At 44.1% G+C, this 15,231-nt stretch overlaps 1 protein-coding gene across 5 annotated transcripts in view; it reads left to right on the top strand.

Annotated features, from left to right (window-relative positions):
* Positions 1-986: 986 nt before the first annotated feature.
* The window catches only part of strbp (spermatid perinuclear RNA binding protein), a 127,658-nt gene continuing 113,413 nt past the window's right edge, over positions 987-15,231 (top strand). For 2 of the 5 annotated variants that reach the window (XM_055875110.1, XM_055875109.1), the window contains exon 1: positions 2,215-2,416. The gene's annotated coding sequence lies outside the window, so the exon portion shown is untranslated. Of the gene's footprint in view, positions 1,417-2,214; positions 2,417-15,231 lie in introns of those variants that run through there. The other 3 variants (XM_055875108.1, XM_055875106.1, XM_055875107.1) reach the window with 2 other exon arrangements.

Below are 15,231 nucleotides of genomic sequence, written 5' to 3'. Positions count from 1 at the left end.
TCGCACCTCTGTCTCTATTTCCTTTCTTGAAAGCTGATCGTTTATAATATGCTTCTCACTCAGACCAAATTTGCTGCTGACAGAATCTCTACAGCTCTATGGCTGGGAAGCATACGCTGTGCCTTAAACCGACACAGAAAATTAAAGAGATGTACGGCAGTGAATAGACAGTGACACCATTATTCGTCAGTGAGACCTGGTTCTCTGAGAGCAGCATCTGCAGCCCACGTGCAATCTAAAATTACACCTTCAGCTGCCAACGGTACAGCAGACATTGACTGTAGCTCTGCTGTGGCCCCTATGGAACCCTATTCCCTAGTGCACTACTCCGTTTTGAGGCCTAAGTCGCCTGGTCAAAAGTAGTGCACAACATAGGGAATAGGGTGCCATTTGGGGCACGATCAGCCTACAGTAAGTGACTATGAGGTGGGTAGAGGAGCGGCAGAGAGGTGAGGGGGGTTACTGTTGGTTATAGAACAGCAGGTTACCTGTTGTAGGCTATTTACTGTAGGTCCATGTGAAGTATGTTTTTGTCAAAGAAAAAGGATACAGTGTGTGCTGTGCCGGTGCACGTGTGTGTTTGTGTGTAGCCTACTGCGTGCATATCTTAGGTATGCTGTTCCACAGACCAGACCAGACCAGAGCAGACCAGACCAGACCAGAGCACTGTGCCGTGCTGCATGACTGATGTGGGCCTGAAGTCACACCCAGCTGTGAAATGGTTCCTAGAACAGCTTTTATTTACACTCCAAGATCTCGCATCAGACACGCATTCATAGAGCCTTTCTGTTTTTGTCCTCTCTATTCAGTTCAACTCTCAGAGCAGGGCATAGGCTAACTTTGGTTGGTGTGTGCTTGTGAGAGTGTGAGTGTGTGTGTGGGTGAGTGTGTGGGTGGGTGTGTTCTTGTGTTTGTGCGTGCATGCATGTGTTTATTTGTGTCTATTTAAGTGTGGGTGAGACATGTTTGGTTGTTTATTTCATGGCACAGGCTAACAGATTAAATATAACATTCCACTGATTAATAACGTGTAATAACAACCTCTCAAAATGTAGTGCTGCTGCGGGAGCATAGTAGGTCTCCTTATTTATATATTCAAGCTTAGCCTACTACAGCATCCCTTTTGTCCTGGCCTCATTGCAGGCTTCTCCGTCATAGCGTAGCAGTGATACACTAGTCAGGTTGCCTTCTCGTGATTTGCACTGTATAGCAGTTCGGCTCCTACAATATAGGCTGAGCTGGTAATCGATGGGGGCAATGCAGTTTCAACAGTCCTCCAATTAAGAAAAGCGCACATTACCACGTCAACAAAGCCGTTTTCTAAATTAAAATAAGTGAACAGGACGCTCGAGAACCAGGGAAACGCACATTTGACTGGAAGTAACAGCATCGGGGACAATTAAGCGGGCAATTACGGTAATTTATTTATAATAACACTTTTATGCTGCCTTTGTGTGGATCACGCTGTCGAAATGGTGCTATCATTTGTCAGTTTGTTGCTGTCGCTGTGATTTTTGTTAGGCTACTAGCGGGCATGGTGAATTCTCATCCAAAGACAGGACATCGCTAGTAGCGCAGGCAGCATAGGCTATTAGGTTAGGTAACCGTACAGTGGGACTTGCTGTGATCCTCAGTCAAGCATCAGAAGCTATTGATAGTTTACACATCCTCATAATCCCATCTCTGAGCCCTCCCCGAGCCATTTGAATTAAAGTATGCTGATTGAACTTTGCTGTTATTTACTATCCTATCATTTGACTCCTCCTGCTATTGTGAGACTAGCCTATTTATTGGTGCAGCTAGGCGGGCTGCTATACTTGAATTATTTATTAGACTGTAGGCTAAAAGAAAGGACTGCTCCATTTGGATGGAGAGAAAGACACAAACGGCCGGGAGAAAGGAGAAGATACATTTCTTACAGAAAATACATTTCCCTAAAAATGCCACAGGGCAGTATATGAAGTCCCCGTAATAAGTTGGTGTTTTAATCAATAGCCTAAAGGCTAATGCGAATAGTGCAGTTCTTACCACAAAGTAAACAAGTACATGCAAAGGCTACATAGCTAGATGCTAATTGTAGTGGTTTATATGGCTGTTATATATTTCATGTTGACGTGTTGATCTCCGTGCATGCGGTTGTCTAGCCATCCTCCTGACGGTAAAACCCAATGCTGGCGCTTGTTCAGCGCTCATAATGAATTTATCCTGTCCACGCCTGCGCAGTCACCATTCATCTTTGAATCTCCTGCGAAGGAGAGCGCGAGCAGGCGGCTGTCGCTGGTGTCTAGCTGGAGAGCGCTTTGACTCAACGTCCGTACTTGGATTTGGTCCTGTCAACGAGAGTCAGAACTGTAAAACTGTGCCTGGTATCAACGTATGTTTGGATATCTTTCCCCACTACAGTAACACTTCAACCGTAAGTATATCCGCATATATTTTATATCGAACGCTTTTTTTGTGTGTGTGTTGTGGCGCGCTGCCACGGACTACACACATAGTTCGCGGACAAGAAAGAAATCGCTGGCGGCAAGCAGCGAGCTGGGACTGTCGGCGGTAGTGGCACGCATGGCCAGGGACCAGTGCCGGTGTATCTGTTGTAGCTAACATTGTAACAACGGTGTCACTAATTGTACCGTTGAGCTAAAGAGATTATACTGTTTTTATAGATCGGTACATATTTGCCAATTTGATTGACTCTAATAGTACGAGTAAATAACCACGAACTTTATGGCTAACGAGGGAAGCTAGCCAAATGTTTTCACCGCCTTTGCTCTTTAGTTTATTAGGATCCCCATTAGCTACTGCACATGTAGCAACTACTCTTCCTGGGGGTCGACATAAAACGTACAATTGCATGACAACGTACGGAACAGTTATAGACAAGAACAACATAAGATATTACATAGCTAAAAAATTATAAAAGTTATATATTGAAAAGACAAGAGACAACAAAAATACTATTTACACATGATTTATATATACATTTTCACATTCTTATATACAGTAGCCTACAGTTAAATTCGTTCTTTAGAAAGAGGCGCTGTGATACAATCTTTTTTTTTTTTAAATCAGTTTTTTAAAGCCAAACTTGCTTTTTGCCTGAGTAACCTCTGGTGGCAGAGTATACCATGATGACACGGCTCTGTACATAAATGAGCGACGCATTTAGTCTCTTGGTTTGGGTACAGTGAAGAAACCCATAGTGGCGTGTATGGTAGGGTTATGTCTGTGATGTGTATGCAAATAGATTATACATGTGGTTTGGCATTTTCAACATACAAGTGTTTCTTTGCTGTTATGGGGATTTCCATAGGACTGACTAATCGATTTGTCTCTTTTTGAAACTATTGACTATTCCTAGGCTATATATATGTGTGTGTAATTGTTACAGCAATAGACAGTGTCATAACGTCGTATGTGTTGTTCGTTGCTTACTGGAGCAGGTGTCGTTAGCTACATCCGCAGTGAATATTGCGAGGCGTGTTTACTGAATCGTTTCAACAATTCAGCATTTTACTTCGCACTAGGAGTTGTAAATGAATGTTTATCAAAAGTAGTAATGCCTAGAAATACTGAGGCATTGTGTGCGTCTGACTGTGTCGTACTATTCGAAAATGGCTTTGGATTTTTTTTCTAAATGTACGTTTTGGGGTTGTAGACAATCCTCTGCGCTTTTTCTAAAGTGTCTGGAAACAATACCCAAGTGAAGTAAAACAAAATCGAGGTGTAAAGTAAACAAACCAAAATACTATGTTGCTTTATTTGAATGGTTTTACAGTTCCATTGCATTTTCTCGTGAAACTCTCCAACATGAGTGTCTGGGAACAAAGCACAAAAACATGCGGATTTATTTCCTAGTTTTTTTTGGTTCTCTTGTCTCTTCCTCATATCTGTGTGTGTTTCTGTTTTGTGTGCTTAGCATAATGCTCAGCATCCGGCTTGGAAATTGATCTCTGCACATTGGCAGAAATAGCAAGCAGCTTGTGGGCATAATCGTGTGGTTCCAAAAGTTTATTTGTTTATTTAATCAGATTAATTTGATTCTGTAAAGGTATGAGAAATGTAAATTGTGGGAAATATGTTTACGTAGGCCTATATTTTCCCCCAACCTACCTTCTTTTCATACAAATGAGCAAGTTTGGTGCTGGTGCAGGAGTACATTGTATCTGTTTGAATACAGGGAGAGAGGGAGAGAGGGTCAAGGGTGAGAGTGTAGAGCTTTGTCGCTTTAAAAGGACCCTCTGTCACCTTTACGTCCACTAAATGTGGTCTTTTGCTTTGTACTGTTGAGTTTATATTGACCAAAGATGGTCTGGTCTGGTGGTTGTCATTTGGTGAATGTTATGTTTAGGGAGTGAACACCACTATAACTAAATAACACAAATAAATGACACGTAACTTGAATGCAATCACGTGTGTGTGTTCTTTCTGTTTGTAAAGAAGAGGAAGCTGCAGTGAGAGACGTGTGTGCTTTCACTGAACAGTTAGAGTTTAGAATGTCCTGTGTGTAACTGTTTACTGTTAACCACGTACTGTAACCGTGGTCCTCGATAAACGGCCTTAATTCATAAAGGCCCAAAGGACGTATGTCCTATACAGCGCCATGTGCTTATTGTTTTGGTTTCCATTGCTGTGGATACCAAGCAGGTGATTGGATGACTCTTGGTATTGCCATAATGGAGTTGACCTTGACCCTGAAATAGATGTTGGGATTAAGGTGATTTGTTGGGCACAGACACACGCTCTAGCTCACTGACCCACGCAGACATACACACCCTCATACACTACCGTTGAAACGTTTGAGGTCACTTAGAAATGTCCTTGTTTTTGAAAGAAAAGCAAAAAAAAATGGCCATTAAAATAACATCAAATTGATCAGAAATACAGTGTAGACTTTGTTGATGTTGTAAATGACTATTGTAGCTGGAAACGGCTGATTTTTAATGGTATATCTAGATAGGAGTACAGAAGTCCATTATCAGCAACCGTCACTCCTGTGTTCCAATGGCACGTTGTGTTAGCTAATCCAAGTTTATCCTTTTAAAAGGCTAATGGATCATTAGAAAACCCTTTTGCAATTATGTTAGCACAGCAGAAAACTGTTTTTCTGATTAAAGAAGCAATAATACTGGCCTTCTTTAGACTAGTTGAGTATCTGGAACATCACCATTTGTGGGTTCGATTACAGGCTCAAAATGGCTAGAAATAAAGCACTTTCTTCTGAAACTCGTCAGTCTATTCTTGTTCTGAGAAATGAAGGCTATTCCATGCGAGAAATTGCCAAGAAACTGAAGATCTCATACAACGCTGTGTACTACTCCATTCACAGAATAGATAGCGCAAACTGTCTCTAACCAGAATAGAAAGAGGAGTGGGAGGCCCCGGTGCACAACTGAGCAAGAGGACAAGTACATTAGAGTGTGTAGTTTGAGAAACAGACGTCTCACACGTTCTCAACTGGCAGCTTCATTAAATAGTGAAGAGGCAACTCTGTGACGCTGGCCTTCGAGGCTGCAGAGATGGTTGTCCTTCTGGAAGTTTCCTCCATCTCCACAGAGGATCTCTAGATCTCTGTCAGAGTGACCATCGGGTTCTTGTTCACTTTCCTGACCAAGCCCCTTCTCCCCTGATTGCTCAGTTTGGCCGGGCCCACAGCTCTAGGAAGAGTTTTGGTGGTACCAAACTTCTTCCATTTAAGAATGATGGAGGACGCTGTGCTCTTGGGGACTTCAATGCTGCAGACATTTTTTGGTACCCTTCCCCAGATCCTGTCTCGGAGCTCTACGGACAATTCCTTCGACCTCGTGCACTGTCGACTGTGGGACCGTGTATAGACAGGTGTGTGCCTTTTCAAATCATGTCCAATCAATTGAATTTACAACAGGTGGACTCCAATCAAGTTGTAGGAACATCTCAAGGATGATCAATGGAAACAGGATGCACCTGAGCTCAATTTTGAGTCTCAGAGCAAACAGTCTAAATACTTATATAAATAAGGTATTTCTGTTTTAGTTTTTTCTTAATTTGCAGTGGGGGAAAAACTCTTTTCACTTTGTCGTTGTGGGGTATTGTGCATAGATTGCTGAGAAAAAAATGATATTTAATACATTTTAGAATAGGGCTGTAACGTAACAAAACGTGTAAAAAGTCAAGGGGTCTGAATACTTTCTGAAGGCACCGTATGTAGGAACTCAATCACGACTATTTGAAAAGCATTCAAGGTGACTACCTCATGATGCTGGTTGAGAGAATGCGAGGCTGTCATCAAGGCAAAGGGTGGCTACTTTGAAGAATCTCAAATATATTTTGATTTGATTCAAACTTTTTTAGTCTACAGGATTCCATTGGCGTTATTTCATAATTTTGATGTCTTCACTATTATTCTATAATGTAGAAAATAGTAAACATAAAGAAAAACCCATGAATGAGTTGGTGTGTCCAAACTTTTGACTGGTACCGTATATACACATAGATATACATGCACGCACACATACGCGCACATGTGCACATGTATACACGGTACACACACACAGTACACACAAACGGTACACACACACACGGTACACACACGCACGCACACAAGCACATACAGTCAAAACAACATTCAAAAAATGTAACCCTGTTAATGTCTTGTATTTTACAATTTATTTCATATTTTCAAAGCAGTTTTTCGAGTTTGTAAATGAGACTTGTTTTTGTATAGCCTACGAGTAGGCTACGTATGTTTTCTGTATGTTGGTGTGTGTGAAGAGGTTTAGCCTCATGGATGAATGAGCTGAAACATTATACACTTCCTCTCAATGTGACTCGGGCGTATGTGGGCCTCTCTCAATCCATCTCTCTTTCTCTCTGTCTTTCTTTTCTCTTTCTCTCCCTCTCCCTTTCTTCTGCTCCTTCCTGCATATCGGAGCTATTCCTGGATTCCATGCAGAGGTGATAGGAAATGCGAACGCCGGGAGTGAATTAGATTTTTCTCTGTCAGGGCAGCTTGGGTTTCCTCTTTCCCCCCTGAGGTTGGGCAGCAGAAACGGACTGAAACTGAAAACTATCGCCGCTTTTGTTCTCTGGCCAGTCAGGAAGATCAGACATTGTCTCGCTGTGTTTAGTTTTTGCGCGACAATTTTTTACCCCCTTCTGTTGCGGATGCATGCAGTCGCAATGAAAGAAGAGTGAAAGGTGTGTAATTAGGTGTGTGTGAGGTTAAGCGAGCTAGCATCACTGAGTCAGACTCAGCAGGCTGGCCCTTTTTATTGCTAAGAGGAGGAATATTCTGAAGAGCTCTTTTTAGAGCCGAGGGTCAGGGCCAGTATCCTCCCTGAGGCTGTGTGTGTGTGTGTGTGTGTGTGTGTGTGTATATATCCTCCCTGCTGGCCACTGAAAAATCTCCCTCACAGCGCCGGAGGGAATTCGGCTTCCTGCACATTTCATATGTATTTTTTTTATTGGCTGGTTGACGGTTGTAAAGTCCGGGCCAATTACAGGGTATTTTACTAAACCTCCCGTGGTCCAGCCAACTGGATTTTAGAGCAAGATTCAAATGTGCTGTCCAGTGTTAAAGTCTGCCCGCGGCTTGCGTAAATAGATGAAAGATTTTTAAGTCACACTTTACATTGAGCAGTCGGTAGGGACTTGGTAGCAGACAACAGCTGGATAGCCTTCACCTGTCACGGCAGCACTAACACACGTTTGCATACAGAGTGCGTTTGTGTGTGTGTGTGTGTGTGCCTGTGTGTGCGTGTTTGTGTGAGGCCAGTGGAAACAAGGCTTCTGTTCTGTGCCGCCGTATATAAGCAAGAGTGTGAGCAGCTAGCGGAGCGCTGAGCAGGGGGAGTGACGCAAGCAGGCAGCGGAAACAGATAGGCCCTGGTCAAAAGTAGTGCACTTAATAGGGGATAGGGTGCCATTTGGGACACGGCTGCAGAGATGTGCTTCAGCAATCAGAAATCAGATCTTAACCAGGCAGAGTCAGGCATGGATAGGAATGGCCATTTAAGGCATCCTGCACCAGGGAGAGGGGAGAAGGACCATGGAAGGTCACCGCACGCACGCACGTGCACGCACGTGCACACACACACACACACACACACACACACACACACACACACACACACACACACACACACACACACACACACACACACACACACACACACACACACACACACACACACACACACACACACACAGAGGAGGCGAGGAAAAAAAGCGAACAATTTCCTATATGCCTTTGCTTAACATGAGCAATTAAAATCCTTCATCCTTGAGTGAAAGAATGGCGTGTTTGAGCAAAGTCACTGAGTGGCAATGTTAGCAGGCCTGTGCCTATCTAAAAAACAATCTAATCCTCTGGTACAGAAGTCCAATCTGGGAGGTAGCCTAAGTAGTTGCTTTTTAAGTGGGTCTGCATATTAAGTTGCACGTGATAATGAATTTTCAAGCATCTAGCCTACTTGCGTCTCGTTGCAGCTGTCAGTGGGTGCATTTTAAAACCGTGGAGCCTGAGGCTGTGTCGTAAATGGCCCCCTTTAAATGGCCCCCTTTTCCTTACAGTGCACTACAGAGCACTGCGGGCCTTAGTCATACGTTAGTGCACTATATAGGTAATTGGGTGCCAATTGGGACGCAGGCTGAGCCTGGGCCTCGGCTTCCATCATTGAAATAGTGTGACAACGACATGAGAAACCCATCTGGTCCTCCATGGATCACTGGCTGGTGTCATCTCTCAGCACCATTTCCTCCTTTACTATTGATGGCGTGGTACTGCACTCACTGTCAGCTCATACTGGCCATTCCTCTCCTCTCTATCTCCCTGTCTTGTTCTCGGTCGGTCGCTCTTTCTCCCTCTCTCTCTCTGCTTCTCTATCTTGCTTTCTTTCTCTCCCCATCTCTATCTCTCTCTCTCTCTCTCTCTGTGTCTCTCTCTTTCCCTTGCTCTTCCACTCTCTACGTTGTAGTTCTGCACCTCAAGTGGACCCCCTAAAGGGGTCCGCATACATTCGTTTGGTTTTCTCCTAGCAGAACTCGGCGAGGCGAAGGGGAACGTCTGTGCTCACATACGCCCCGAAGACCTTCGCTTGAAAAACGAGAAAAAAAATGCAATATAACTGTTGTTTGTCCCTGTTGAGCCACCATAGCAACAACATAGCAATAACATTTCCTCAAAATAGTCACAATTAATCTAATATAAATCAGTAAATCTGTAATTCACTTTTATGTTTTTGCCAGGAGGTCTTAGTCGCACAATTTTATATCTAACTAGGATGTTTGGTGCAGTATTTTTCAAGTTTATTTTTTTTGTCCTAATATATGCGCCAACTGTTTCAACTGGTAAGCATGCGGTAAGCTTGAAACACACACACACACTGTTTTACTGGATATTAGCCTAAACCTCAGTTGCCCCCCTGAGAGAATTAACCAATTAGAGCATGATTCTCTGATTGCAGCTCGCTCGGTGGTTGAATTATTAAAGCTGAATGAAAGGAGAGTCAGGACTAGGAGTGTGTGCGAGTTTGTGTCAGCCTGCACTCTGCAGGTTAGGTAAGATAGCGCTGTGAATATTGATAAAGACCGGCTGCGTTGAGCCATGTTCTTCTCTGTGGCGAGAGGTGAGGGGTGACCGTGGCCCCATTTCTGCCCTAGACTAAAGGACACACACGCACTGTGTAGATAGCGGAAGGACACAGGGAGAAAGATGAAACTGGGGGGTGTAAAGACTCGGACAGCACCCTAGCGCTCATACTGTAAGAGGGGTTGAAGAGGAATGAAAGGTGTGAGGAAAATGGATGTGATGGTTGTAATTTCTATATTTCCAGGTTCACCCTCCGTACTGAGCTGTGTTTCAGATTTTGTTTCAAATTGATTCAAGAGTAACAGATGGAGCTGTGAGCTGGGTCAGGGGGAAATCACCGGCACCTGGGAACCCAGTGAATCACAGCACTGGAGAAAACAGTGGGCGAAGTCTAGAGAAGTGAGGCAGTCATCCTCACTCGGTCCCCACGGGGATATTCTCATCCCGGCGAGCAAGGTACGAACACGTGTACTTGCCGAGCTTTTTCATTCTGCCATCCCCACCCCCTATTACGGCCATTTCGCCGAAAGCTGCAGTGACAACTCTGGGCTCAACGGCAGCTGGCCGATCGGCCATATTTCTCCAGAGATCCCCATCAGAGCCACATAGCCGATCTGTCAGTTTCACTCCAGTACACACGTGACTGACAGGCAGCATCCCTCACTGTCAACCCGAGAAGACGAGCACCAAGCGACCGCTGCTCTGCTCTCTGCCTACTTAACATTTTGTCTTGTCGAGGCGTTATTTCATTATTTCTCTTTGTCTCCGCGTGAAAGAATATATCTTCTTTTTCTGTGTCTACATTATAAACAATCTTTGAATTTGCTGCCCTTGGCTTGTCAGAGGAACTGGATCGTTTGACATGTGAGGTGGATGCTTCCTTCCATTATGTTGCGTTGTGATATACAGTACCAGTCAAAGGTTTGGACACACCTACTCATTTTTTTCTTTATTTATTACTGTTTTCTACATTGTGGAATAATAGTGAAGACATCAGCACTATGAAATAGCACATGTGGAATCATGTAGTAACCAAAAAAGTGTTAAACAAATCAAAATATATTTTATATTTGAGATTCTTCCAAGTAGCCACCCTTTGCCTTGATTACAGCTTTGCACACTCTTGGCATTCTCTCAACCAGCTTCATGAAGTATTCACCTGGAATGCATTTCAATTAACAGGTGTGCCTTGTTAAAAGTTCATTTGTTGAATTTCTTTCCTTTTTAATGTGTTTAAGCCAATCAGTTGTGTTGTGACAAGGTCGGGGTGGTATACAGAAGATAGCCCTATTTGGTAAAATACCAAGTCCATATTATGTCAAGAACAGCTCAAATAAGCAAAGAGAAATGACAGTCCATCATTACTTTAAGACATGAAGGTCAGTCAATCCGGAAACTTTCAAGAACTTTGAACGTTTCTTCAAGTGCAGTCGCAAAAACCATCAAGCGCTATAATGAAACTGGCTCTCATGAGGACCGCCACAGGAGAGGAAGACCCAGAGTTACCTCTGCTGCAGAAGATAAGTTAATTAGCGTTAACTGCACCTCAGATTGCAGTCCAAATAAATGCTTCAAAAAGTTCAAGTAACAGACATATCTCAACATCAACTGTCCAGAGAGACTGCGTGAATCAAGCCTTCATGGTCGAATTTCTGCAAAGAAACCACCACTAAAGGACACCAATAATAAGAAGAGACTTGCTTGGGCCAAGAAACACGAGCAATGGACATTAGACCGGTAGAAACCTGTCCTTTGGTCTGATGAGTCCAAATGTGAGATTTTGGGTTCCATCCGCTGTGACTTTGTGAGATGCAGAGTAGGTGAAGGGATGATATCCGCGTCTGTGGTTCCCACCGTGAAGCATGGAGGAGGAGGTGTGATGGTGCTTTGCTGGTGACACTGTCAGTGATTTATTTAGAATTCAAGGCACACTTAACCAGCATGGCTACCACAGCATTCTTCAGCGATACGCCATCCCACCTGGTTTGCGCTTAGTGGGGCTGTCATTTGTTTTTCAACAGGACAATGACCCAAAACACACCTCCAGGCTGTGTAAGGGCTATTTGACGAAGAAGGAGAGTGCCTTTTGACTGATACAGTATATATATTTGTATATATTCTGTTCAGTTTCCCCACAGGCAAGCAACCTGATTCCAAATGTAATTCTACGTGAGCCACAAAACTATTCGAATACCACATTTAAATTGAGCAGGCTCTTTTGCCGGTGCTTTAAACTGTGTGTGTGGTGTGTGGTGTACGCACACATCAGTCAGACAATTAGGAAAGTGTGGAAGTTACGGACAGACAGACATATGGAGGGGTCTCTATGGTGTTGGCTGCCGCATCTCCACCACCTGACAGCGGTGTACGTAGCATTATGTTCTTTCCTCCGCAGAATCCTGCCAATCGGGTAAACGTGGTCACGTGTGTCGGAGCGTTTTGATCTGATTAATGACTTGTGTTACCTCATGTATTTGGCTATTTGGCCCGGTGTCACTATACTACATGTTTTGATATTGATTCTGATGATGAAAAAAGTCATACTTCCTGGCGCACACACACACACACACACACACACACACACACACACACACACACACACACACACACACACACACACACACACACACACACACACACACACACACACACACTATTTCCAGGAAGGTCATTCCTCACAGCACAGCAGCCAGCCCTATAAGCCCTTAAGGCTGGTGTGTAATTGGAAAATATCCCAGGCTCTGTGAAACTTCCAGCTGCGTATCCATCCCTCATTTCTCACTTCCCTCAAATCCTCAGGATTTTAGCCAACCATCTAACAGAATCTGCTCCTTCCCTCCTCGGTTTCTCCTTCTTTTCCCCTGGAGCGAGTACAGTACTCATTTATAGGCCTAACTTACGTACGCAATGCAGAATCGCCATTTTTTTCGTAGCTAATTGTAGGTCTTGCGTTGGGTATTGTGTAGGGTGTTTATTAGGCTTTAGTCATGACAGGGGGTCTGGGGAGGTGCATACGGTGAGTCCTGGCTCTAGTGATGTTTCTGGGCCAAGGTGAGCTAAGATGCCAGAGGACAGAGGAGAATATGCAGCCAGGTGTCTGTGTGCTTTTTCAAGGCGTGTGTGCTTGTGTGGTTTGTCAAGGTGTGTGTGTGTGTTGTTTCAGATGCACACACATTATATGTTTTACCACCCACACACACACACACACACACAGGGAGCTGTTGTACCACCAGCTTGGTGTGTCTAATGCATTCATGTTTTGTTATATCTGCGTCTGTTTCCTTGGCTCTGGCTTCACCTGTCCTATTACAGTCACTCAGAGTTGAATTGGCAACGCTTGTTTTTCTGTCTCCCGTCGCACCGGCGTCATATCATAACGCTCAGTCTCCAGGGTATCGTTGTCATATTTTTCTAGACTACTCGAAAATAGGGACGTTATGGCGTAGGAGACAATTTCACTCCACTGCAGTGTTTGTCAGAAGAAGAAGCAATCTCTGCTTTTCTAAAAGTGTGCACTGTCTCTTTAAGAAATGAATGATGTCATTCATGAGCTGTGGAATCTGACTTTGTGGCTATGGAATCTAGTGGAAACCAGACGGGAGGTAAAGGAAGACGAAGAAGCGAATGAGTGTTTGGTAGGGAGGTAGACGATGTTAATTATGAAAGTTTTTTTTGGTGACAATCAGCACATTTTGCGTACTAGGGTAATGAATTGAGCTTTAAACTAGCAAGTAAAGTTATGCCACAATTAAAGCGGAAAGCTATCGGTATCGTGTTGAATTCAGTGTTCTAACCTGTATGGACATTGTTTTTGAAAAAAGTATCGAACAGTTTCTACATTCCGTGACGCATTATTCAAGTTGGTTAACTTCTTTGCAGCGTGAGTGGGGACTGGAGAGCTAATGCAGCTCTAGCAATAAATAACTAAGTGGAGTAGGTACTTTGCTCCTCACGCTATGAAGGGGCAGCGCTGATACCGACTTGATCATCTCAATCACGTGAGACACATTTGACAGACGTACCAAACGTAACAAACATTCTAGTACCGAACCGTTTTTTTGTTGTTGTTGTTGTTGTAAAGTAGGCCGTGATTGTAATCAAGAATTTATTCTTAATCGACTTGCCTCGTTAAATAAAAAATAATTCATCTAAAAAGTACCGACGTTTCAGTATACCGTGCTACACTAATCCACTGTCTTGTCTTTCTCAAAACATTTGAGATTTTCTCTCCCACTTGTACTCAACTCTAGCTGTTTCCACCTGCAACATTTACATGTCCCCAGTTCCTCATATAATAGTGTTTATTGTTTATCCTAAGTATTATGGACTCGAGTATCTAAAATAGAGCTTGTCCGTAATGAAAACTCGGTCTTGCATTTGAACCCAATGTAGGGTGATTTCAGAACAAGAACAGGATCAACCCTCCGTTCCAGGTGGGGGGGCAGGCTGCAAAAACAAATCTATGCTCTAGTGCTTAATTGACGAAGTTTTGGCCCTTAGGTCTTCACCAGGCTGGTTCCATGAATAGCGCTGCCTGGTTACGGCAGTGTTGTTGTGCTGTAATCTCCGTTTCAGCGTGGGCCGTGCGCCGCCCCTATGGGACTCCAGATCACGGCCGGTTGTGATACAGCCCAGGATCCAACCAGGGCCTGTAGTGATGTCTCTAGCACTGCAATGCAGCGCTCTAGTCCGCTGCGCCACTTGGGATATTCCTATGGGCTAAATGACATAATCCTCACCTTGTTTAGTGCTAGTCTCTGTTAATCTCTTTACAGAAAAACCTGGAGTCACCTGTTGTTGTTGTCTTGGAACAGCAGTAGGTTAAACCAACCAGAGGAGAACGCTCCCTCTCTTCCTCTCCCTCTCTCTTCCTCTCCCTCTCTCTTCCTCTCGCTCTCTCTCTCTCTCTCTCTCTCTCTCTCTCTCTCTCTCTCTCTCTCTCTCTCCTGTCTCCTGTCTCCTGTCTCTGTCTCTGTCTCTGTCTCTGTCTCTGTCTCTGTCTCTGTCTCTGTCTCTGTCTCTGTCTCTGTCTCTGTCTCTGTCTCTGTCTCTGTCTCTGTCTCTGTCTCTCTCTCTGTCTCTGTCTCTGTCTCTGTCTCTGTCTCTGTCTCTCTCTCTCTCTCTCTCTCTCTCTCTCTCTCTCTCTCTCTCTCTCTCTCTCTCTCTCTCTCTCTCTCTCTCTCTCTCTCTCTCTGGGTTGAGTTTCTCTATGACCACATGGTCAGGTTATGCTGCAGTCAGCTCCTGCTATTTCTGACCCCCTGAGCCCTGCTGCCTATTTAAGACTAACATAAGAACTCAACCTGACCTGAGCAGGTTAATCCAGATGGTCAATGAATTCATCAAAGTTGGTTCTCGGGAAAAGAGATGGGATACGCAGAAATGCGTTCGTTTTTCTAAAGATGTATTTGTTTAACAAAGTGACCATTACAGTCACAATGTAGGTCTAGGACAGTCAGTGTTTCATAGCTTGATCCAGTGGAGAGAAGACACACATTATGTGATTGAATAGAACAGCACAGTCAATGTTTGTCTGTCTGACTGGTTCGGTAATGATCCCATTCAGGATGGCAGGGGGGGGGGGGGGGGGGGGGGGGGGGGGGTTAGTGGTAGGAAGGGACCAGTCTGCTTTGATCGTCAGGCCGGCAGAAAAGAGCTAGTCG

This window comes from Salvelinus fontinalis, chromosome 21 (assembly GCF_029448725.1).
Source record: "Salvelinus fontinalis isolate EN_2023a chromosome 21, ASM2944872v1, whole genome shotgun sequence".
In the NCBI taxonomy this organism is placed as follows: domain Eukaryota; kingdom Metazoa; phylum Chordata; class Actinopteri; order Salmoniformes; family Salmonidae; genus Salvelinus; species Salvelinus fontinalis.
Note: the sequence above shows the minus strand (reverse complement) of the source record. Positions and strands in the feature narration are given on the sequence as shown.